The sequence below is a fragment of the Trichosurus vulpecula genome, chromosome 5 (genome assembly GCF_011100635.1).
Source record: "Trichosurus vulpecula isolate mTriVul1 chromosome 5, mTriVul1.pri, whole genome shotgun sequence".
NCBI lineage: Eukaryota > Metazoa > Chordata > Mammalia > Diprotodontia > Phalangeridae > Trichosurus > Trichosurus vulpecula.
Window position 1 is genome coordinate 80,530,476 of NC_050577.1, and position 8,089 is coordinate 80,538,564.

The 8,089-nt window shown below is 41.6% G+C and overlaps 1 pseudogene; it reads right to left on the bottom strand.

Moving 5' to 3' along the window:
• Positions 1–1,528: 1,528 nt before the first annotated feature.
• Positions 1,529–3,963, bottom strand: LOC118850906 (annotated as a pseudogene).
• Positions 3,964–8,089: the final 4,126 nt, after the last annotated feature.

Genomic DNA, 8,089 nt, shown 5'->3' on the forward strand with positions numbered 1-8,089 from the left:
CTGGGGATCACTCTCCTTAATACTCTCTTCTGTCTAGGTTTTCAGAACAATACTCTCCATCTGATTACACCTCAGTCATTTTTTCTAGATCTTCATCTAGGTCCCACTCACTAACCCTAGGGGTCCTGATAAACTCTGTTCTGTGTCCTCTTCTCTTTTCTCTTCACTTTTTCTACTTCATTTGGTGATAGGAGCAGCTCCTGTGGACTTAATTGCCATCTCTATGCTAATGTACTCAAATCCACTTATCCAGCCTAAACCTCTCCACTGACTGCCATTCTTTTATCTCTGACTGCTTTTCAGATACCTCAGATGGGATGTTCAACACACATTTTAAACTCAGCAAGTCTAAAACCAAACTTATTATTTGGGAGGGGGGTGTTTGAAAATATGTTTATTGTGACATGCTTGTTTATAATCTGGAGTTCCATTTTTTTTAAATAAATTTATTTATTTTTAGTTTTCAACATTCTCTTCCATAAGATTTTGACTTTGAAATTTCCTCCTCCTCCCTCCCTTTCCCCCTCTCCAAGATAGCATCTGATATAGGCTTTACACATATATTCATATTAAACATATTTTCGCATTAGTTATTTTGTAAAGAAGAATTAGAACCAATGGGAGGAACCATGAGAAAGAGGAAACAAACAAAATCATAGAGAGCAAATAATATGCTTCAATCTTCATTCAGACTCCATAGTTCTTTTTCTGGATGTGGACAGTATTTTCTATCATAAGTTTTTTAGTTGTTTTAGATCCTTGCTTTGCTAAGAAGAGGTAAGTCTATGAAAGTTAGTTCTTGAAAAATGTGGTTATTATTGTGGACAATGTTCTCCTGGTTCTGTTCACTTCACTCATCATCAGTTCCTTAAGTCTTTCCAGGTTTTTCTGAAGTCTGCCTGCTCATCATTTCTTTTAGCACAAGAGTATTCCATTATATTCATATACCACAACTTGTTTAGCCATTCCCCAGTTGATGGGTATCCCCTCAATTTCCAGTTCTTTGCCACCCCAAAAAGAGCTGCTATAAATATTTTTGTACATGGTGGTCCTTTCCCCCTTTTTAATGATCAGTTTGAGATACAGACCTAGAAGCAGTATTGCTGGGTCAAAGGGTATGCAGAGTTCTGTAGCCCTTTGGGCACAATTCCAAATTGCACTCCAGAATGGTTGGGTCAGTTCATGACTCCACGAACAATACTTTGGTGTTCCAATTTTCCCACATCTTCTCCAACATTTATTATTTTTTCTGTTTTGTCACATTTGCCAATCTGATGGGTGTGATGTAGTACCTCAGAGTTGTTTTGATTTGCATTTCTTTCCCTTTTCCCTTACTATTTCTTCTCTTCCTCCTATCCACCCCTTCCCTTTTATTTCCCCTTTCCCCTCCTTCTTCCTATAAGGTAAGCTGTATTTCTAAACCTATGTTATTCTGTCTTTGAGCCAAATATGATAAGAATAAGGTTCAAACAATGTTCATTACCCTCCCTTCTTTCTACTGTAAGTGGTCTTTGTGCCTCTTCATGTGCTATAGTTTACCCTTTTCTGCCTCATCCTTTTCATTTAGCAGAAGTCTCTGGAAACTTACTGTAACCATGGGCTTGTCAGTGTGGGCACATTCAATCCCATGAGGCAGTGGCACATGTTGGTATAGACCAACAGGAGTTGGTCTCTGAGATGGACTTCTTGAAGATTAGGCGATGAATCCTTTGAGGTGCTCCTCCCTGTGGATAGCCAGCTGCTTTACCTGCTTCATCAGCTGTTGAAACATCTGGGGTATCAGCTTGTTCAGAACTGATTGCACCCTTCAGAACAGGTCTTGTGTTTTCCTTCCATTGGCATCTTCCTCTCCCAGGCCACATTTTCTACTGGGCTTCCAAGTTTTCTTGGCTTTATTAAGCTGTACATCCTCACTGAGCAATGCTGTGGCAATGATCTTCCTTGGCTCCATTCAAAGGCCTGCTGGGCCAATGCCTGCCAGGTCCCCAAGGTAGATCACTGCCTGGGCCCCACCAACCCTGCACAGGCAAAAAATGGAGTGAAGTCAGGGCCAGAGTTCATGATGGTTATCTGGGTGAGATCTAGCAGCTGCAGGGGTGTCTTGTTTGCCTTGTCCAGCACCACATCACTGATGTGAGGCAGGCCCTGCTGCTTTTGCATACTGGCAAAAATGAACTGGAACCCAAGTAGGAACTCCCAGTCATAGTGCTTCTTCTTCTCAAGATTTAAATGCTTCCACTGATCTGACTTATACTGTTAATTCTGGTTCCCAGGTCGGATGTTCTCAGCATCATCCATCTTGTCTTCCTTTTCTTCCCATGTCTCATCAGCCTCAGTGGGCCCCCCTCAGTCTCGAGGGTTGGCTCACCGCTCACAGGGGACTGACTTTCCAACTCCAGCACTCCCTCATTCTCCTCCTTGAAGGCATCCAGCAGATTGCCCATGATCTCTTTCTTGTTCAGTTCCTTGATTCTCTGTCTCTTCTTTGGCACAGATATTGCCACCACTTGGATAGCTATCACATCGGGGCTCTGGGGAAGTGGGACTAGGGTGGAGGGGTTTCAGGGAGAAACAATTCCTCTCTTCCCTTCTCCCCTTCAGTCTCCCCTTCCCCCAGTTCTCCTCTTTATTCTCTAGCTCTTCCTCCTGGGCAGGTGTAGCAGGTGGCCCAGGAAGGCGGCAGGGAGGTAGGGAGGTAGGGAGATAGGAAGGTAGGTGCTGGTGCCACTGCCCCGGCCACCACCACCACCACCTCCTCAGTCATGTCCTCAGGCTCAGCACGGCAGGGGGAGAGGGGCCCTGTTGGGCAGTTCCACAGGCTGGGCCGTAGGGGCCACAACTGTGAATTCCAAGGGACAGGTTAGGTCAGGTGGTTGAGGGGTGTGCGGGCACAGGAACCACTTCAGTCTGGCCCACCTCAGGCTGGGACTCTGACTTTTCACGTGGGCCCCACAGTTGGCCTCTGGAGAAAGCTAGCTGTCCAGAGGCTGTTGGAAGCTGAGAGCCTAGGCAGTGGCAGGTTCAGGGGCTGATGAAGGCCTGACTAGTCACTTTTGACTCTGGGGAGGGTTTGGGGGAGGCACAGGACTGCTGAACAGCGAGTGCAGGACTGCTCTGGGGTTTCATGGGGGGTGGGGGAAGGCTCCTTGACAGTCAATCTGCCTGACCACTGTGGCTGTCATCATGTCCTTGGTAATGAAGAGGCCCAAGAGCCCCTGGGTCCAGCTTAGGCCCCAGCTGTAAAACTGGAGGTGGCGGGGATGGGGCCAGGGAAGGAGATGGAGGTTCAGAGGGGCTGTGCTCTGGACCACCCCCTGGCTGGCTCTCCAAGGTCACTCCCTGAGGCTGGTTATCTGGGTGGACAGTGACAGCTACCTGGGGAATCTTCCCATTAGCCTGAGACTCCAGACCTCCTCCTGTCTGGGGAGGACTGGGGGTGGAGGAGTGCCAAGCCCCAAACATGATCTTCTCTATGATCTCCTTCCCTCTCTCTGGTGGGGATCTCAGATCCAAATTGTCTTCTGTTCCCTCTTGTGAGCAATCTGGGGTGGCTGGTTCATTATGATTGGAGCAGGGGCCATACCAGGTGGAAACTATTGTACCCTGTGGGCTGAATAGTAGGCAATGGTGTAGGTCCCAAATTCAGTGGGGCTTGCTCCAAGATAAAAGCTGGGGGCTACTGGTTGCACTGGATCCTGCTGGGTCGGGACAACATATGTGGAACAGCCCTGTCCAGGGATGTACTAGGCATCTTGGAAGACTGCATAGGAGATCTGAGAAGGGATCATCCTCACTTGGGAACCCACAGGGTAGACATGAGCAGCCAGCTCTCTGCACAAAGGAGGCTATACTGTTCTGGGGCTGAGCCTGGCTTGGCTAGAAATGCTTGCAGTGCTGAGAAAGTTTGTTCATTTGGGTCGCTGGTGACAGGTTAAACACCACTCGTGCTGTCTGCCCCAGGGGGAATGCAGAAACAACAAATCCGTACTGTGGCCTACTGGCTCTAAGCATCTCAGATTTCTTTAGTCTCTGTCAGTCTCCGCAGTGGAGCCCCACGCAGCCTGTCCAGGACCATTTCTGGCTCCTGCCAAACTCATTATCTTTCCCCTTAAGCTATTCCCCCATCCAACCTTACTGCTGTCAAAGGTACCATCACCCTCCAAGTCCCTGAGACTCACAATCTAGATGTTGCCATTGATTTTTCATTATTTCTCATACCAACCATATCCAATTTAGCATAGTCTACTGACTTCAACTTTATAATATCTCTTGAATAAATCTTTTTCTGTCCTCGGATACTGCCATCACCTGGTATGAGCCATCAATTGCAACAGACCCCTGATTTGATCTGCCTACCACAAGTCTTTCCTCACTCCACTCTATCCTCCACTTAGTTACCAAAATGATCTTTCTAAAACACAAGTCCGATGATGTCACCACAAACTCAAAAAACTCCGATGGCTCACTATCATCTTCAACACCAAGCACAAATCCTGTTTTCTGCCATTTAAAGACTTTTATAAACTACTTTTCAACTCTTCTTAAAACTTTTGCCCAGCCAATATACCAGGATTAGACCAAAAGACCGAAAGCTGGGTAAAAACATTATGGCAAGAGTCTCTGATAAAAGCCTCATTTCTCAAATATCTAGAGAACTGAATCAAATTTATAAGAATACAAATCACTTCCCAATTAATAAATGGTCAAAGGATATGAACAGGGAGTTTTCAGACAAAGAAATCAAAGCTAGCTATGCTAAAAATGCTCTAACTCACTATTGATTAGGGAAATGCAAATTAAAGCAACTCAGAGGTACTATTTCATATTTATCAGTTTAATTTACATCATAGCAAAGGAAAATGACAAATGCTGGAGGGGACTTGGAAAAATTGGGATATTAATGCACCATTGGTGAAGTTGTAAAGTGGTCCAACCATTCTGGAGAGCAATTTGGAACTACAACCCAAAGGGCTATAGAATATTGATCCAACAGTACCACTATTAGGTCTGTATCCCAAAGAGATCAAGAGAAAAGGGGGTAAAGGACATATTTGTACAAAATTATCTATAGTAGGTCTTTTTGTGGTGGCAAAGAATTTGAAACTGAGGAGATGCCCATCAACTAGGGAATGGTTGAACAAGTTGTGGTATACGATTGTAATGGAATACTATTATGCTATAAGATTTCAGAAAAACCTGGGAAGACTTAGATGAACTGCTGTTGAGTGAAGTGAACAGAAATAGAGCATTGTACATGATAATAGCAATATTGTCTGACAATTCACTGTGGATGACTTAGTTATTCTCAACAACAATGATTCAAGACAATTTCAAAGGATTCATCATTAAAGATGCTATCCACCTCCACAGAAAGAACTAAAGGTGCCTGGATGCAAATCAAAGTATACTGCTTTTTACTGTCCTTATTTTTTTCATGAGGTTTTTTTTTGGTCTGTCCCTTCTTTCACAAAATGACTAATGTGGAAATACATTTTGCATGATTGCACAAATACAACCTGTATCAAACTGCTTGTTGTCTTAGGGAGGGAGGACGGAAAGAATTGAGAACTCAATTTTTTTTAAATGAAGGCTAAAAATTGTTTTTACAATTCCAAATTGTTTTAATTTGGAAAAAATAAAATATTCAAAAAAAAATCACACACACACACACACACACACACACACACACCATGTACTCTTCCATCCAATGACGCTAGCCTCCTTGATGTTCCACAAATAAGATACTCTTGTTTTCAGCTCTGGGCATTTTCTCTATCCCTAATGCCTGGAATGCCCTTCTTCCTCATCATTAGCTCCTGACTTCCCTAGTTTTATTTAATCCTATCCAAATTCCTTCCTTCTAGCACCTTCGAACAGTTAATTATTTCCTTTTCATCCTGTATATAGTTTGTATATACTTTTTTTTTCCTTTTTCTTTCATTAGATTTTGAGCTCCTTGAGGTTAAGAAGTGTCCTTTGCTATTCCTTTTTATTTCCAGTACTTAGCACAGTGCTGGGAACATAGAGACTGCTGTATAAATGCTTATTTCCTCCCCGCCTCCCCATCACCAGTCTGCTCTTTGTTTCTTCAGCAATTAGCATAATTCCTGGCATGTAGTAGATACTTTGTAAATGCCTATTTATTGACTGTGTGGCATGACTCTAGGGTAGTGTTTCCAAATTTGAAAGGATTAATTTACCCAAACCATGGTCTCAAGAGCTCTGATGGTCTGTAGACAGCAACCACAGACACAATGACAAGAATATGTGGGTCTGCATAGATAGATGCATATGATATAAAGAATTGTTAAAACTTTACTGGAAATGTAGAGGTAATGAATGTCTAATGTATTAGTTACTGTTTAACTCCAATTCTCTTATTTCTATCCTACTTACTGAAAACATGTCTAGAATATGTTAGCTTGTTTTCATGCCTAGTCTGTAATCTCTAGCTAATATAAAGCAAGATTTTTTAGGTGATTTATGATAATTCAAGACTAAGGATAATTATTCTGATATAACTTCTCATGCTACCATACCATGGATAGATAGTGTTTAATAGATCAAACTTAAGCTGAAGTAGCCTGATATAGTAAAAAGATAATAGGAACTAGATTCCTACGCTCTGAGTTTGAATTCCAAGTGTACCATTTGGTATTTCAGTGACCTTAAACAAGTTCAATTCTTCTCTAAGCACTTTAACTTCCATATCTGTCAAATAAAAGGGTTGTATTTAGTGATCTCCGTAGTCTTTATGAATTCTAAATCCTTGGATTTATGAGACTATATTGAACTCAAAACAGGTCATGAATGGTGTGTATGTTTAAAACAAATTTCTAATAACAGCTTTGGTTTTTTTTTTCTTATTTCTCTCAAAGTGAAATTCAGGGTTGGAGCTAAGATGGCAGAGTAAAGGCTTGTCTGAGTTCTCTCAAATGTACTCCAAAAATTTTTAAAATAACACCTGAAAAAAAAAAAGAAATTCTGAAGCAAGAGAATCAACAAAAGGAAGGGATGAAAGAATTTGTCCTGCCTAAGACAACTTAGAAGGAAAGGTCTATCTCAATAGGGCGAAACTGGAGCTCAGTGCAATGCAGGCTGCTGCATACTGCTGTCCAGGAAAGTCAGTAGCAAGCCTTGGGGGTACACACATCTCAGCTTCAGCTTCCAGAGTTCTCAACCCACAGACAATAAAGGGCTCAGACAACTAGTCAGAAAGAGATAATAGGGGACCTATTACTGAAACTAGGAGATTAACCTTTTTACATTGCTCATGTATAGTTCCAAGTCACAGTTCCAGGCTGAAGAGGAGCAAAGTAGGAGTAGGGATCCTGGTTACAAGTCAGGGGTAGAAAATAGTGCTTATGGTCACTGAAGGATTAGACCACACGCCAGTGTCCTCTCTACTCTAAGGGCAGAGTCCAACTTTAACATAAAGTTGAAAGTCAAGAAAAAAGCTGGGAAAATGAGCAAGCAACCAAAAAAAAAAAAGAACCTAACCATAGAAAGCTAATATGATGGCAGGGAAGAAAAAACACAAACTCAGAAGAAGACAACAATGACAAAATGGCTACATGAAAAACCTCAAAGAAAAATATGAATTTTTTTTTCAGGCTCAAAAAAAAGATTAACTGGAAAAGCTCAAAAAAGATTTTTAAAATCAAATAAGGAAGCATAAAAATGGGAAAATATATACAAAAATTCACTTAAGGAAACAATTTTTTTAAAACATAGAATTAGCCAAATGGAAAAGGAAGTACAAAAAGCTCACGGAAAAAAAAAGTAACTGCTTAAAAAGTGGAATCGGGAACGTGGAAACAAATGACTTCAGGAGGCACAAAAAAATAAATGAAATCAAAAGAATGGAAAAAATAGAAGAAAATGTGAAATATCACATTGGAAAAAGAACTGACCTCGAAAATAGATCAAGGAGAGATAATTTCAGAACTTCTGGACTAGTTGAAAGTCATGATGAAAAAGAGCCCTTATTTATATCATACTTTTAAAAATTATTAAGTAAAACTGTCTTGATATCCTTAAACCAAAGAGTAATATAGAAATTGAAAGAATCCATTCCTCACATCCTGAA